General features: G+C 37.8%; 1 long non-coding RNA gene across 1 annotated transcript in view; it reads left to right on the top strand.

The window, feature by feature from the left end:
• LOC111817460 overlaps positions 1–1,369 on the top strand; it is an 18,410-nt gene that overhangs the window by 16,807 nt on the left and 234 nt on the right. The gene's annotated exons all lie outside the window — the stretch shown is intronic.

The raw sequence follows: 1,369 nt of genomic DNA, 5'->3' as shown, positions 1-1,369 counted from the left end.
GTGCAGATGGTGTGGCCCATGTATCTACTGAAGATTCTCTGATCTCACTCTCAGGAGCCAGTTCCATCATTGGCCGCATGATGGTAGTCCTCGAGAAACCAGATGACCCAGGCAAAGGTGGAAATGGAGAAAGTACAAAGACAGGAAATCCTAGAAGTCATCTGGCTTGTGGCGCAATTGGGATTGCCCAGTGGACATTCCCTGCTATGTGGTCTGAGTCCTAGTCACTCGTGTCATCCGGCTAACTGTAGAAATTCAACTTGAAAAGCATTAAATGCTGTAATCTTCAAAAAAAAAAAAAAAAAAAAAAAAAAAAAATTAAAAAACCCAAAAAAAAAAAAAAAAAAAAAAAAGATTTATTCTCTTAGGTAGATTTAGTGTTTAAATTTTATTTTATTTTAATTTACGTCTATTTCTTTGACCTAGGGTCTCACTATGCAGTTCAGGCTGGCCTTGTGCTCACCTTGTAGCCCCGGTTGGTCTCAAACTGACAACAATATTCATGCCTCAGCCTGTTGTGTGCTGGGATTACAGGTGTGCACCATTATGTCCAGCCTGTTTCTGTTTTAATATTTGGACATTTAATACATTTGTGCTTTAGTTTAGTACATGGTAATAGACCTGGATCTAGGTTTAGTTTTCAGCATGTGGAGAGCCACTTTTTCTAGCACCATGTGTTAAAGAGGCTACCTTTCTTTCAGAAAACATGTTTGGCCCCTTAGACAAAGATAAGGAGGCTAATTGTGTTTGTAGTTGTGTCTGCATCTTCTAATTTGTTCCACTGATTCTCAAGTCTGTTTTCTTGCCAATACTATGTTGATAGTATCATAGTAGCTTTGTAGTATAATTTCAAGTCAGGGATTGTAATGTCTCCTGCCTTGCCTTTGTTGGGCAATAGTGAGCCAACATTCCAATGTTCTCCAATATTGGCCCATCAGATTTCTTTAATGTACTTGCATGGTTTTAGTATAATGTACTTCAGCTCATTGTACTTATTTTTGCTTTTGATCCTCAATTTCCCATCTTATGGTATAAAGGCATAAGTGGGATCCTTTAGTCTTTTTGACATAATATCATTAGTGATTTATAGTTTTCCTTGCTATCTATATGATTATTGTGGGCCAGGAATTGGCCATCCTTTTCTCTAAGAATCCTGCCTGCTATTGTTTTGTTTTGTGTTGTGTTACTTTGTTTTGTTTTGTATTACTGAAGATTAAGCCCAGGGCCTTCACCTGGAGTTACATTTTCATCCCTTTTCTTATTTTTCATTTTGATCTAAGGTCTCACTGATTCACTAAGTTGCCCAGGCTTGGTTCCGATTGGCAATCCCTCTGCTACACCTCCTAGAGTACTGAGATTAATATATATA

The sequence above is a fragment of the Octodon degus genome, unplaced genomic scaffold (assembly GCF_000260255.1).
Source record: "Octodon degus isolate 3935 unplaced genomic scaffold, OctDeg1.0 scaffold00058, whole genome shotgun sequence".
Classification (NCBI taxonomy): Eukaryota; Metazoa; Chordata; class Mammalia; order Rodentia; family Octodontidae; genus Octodon; species Octodon degus.
The sequence above is the reverse complement of the archived record's forward strand: the minus strand, read 5'-3'. Positions and strand labels throughout refer to the sequence as shown.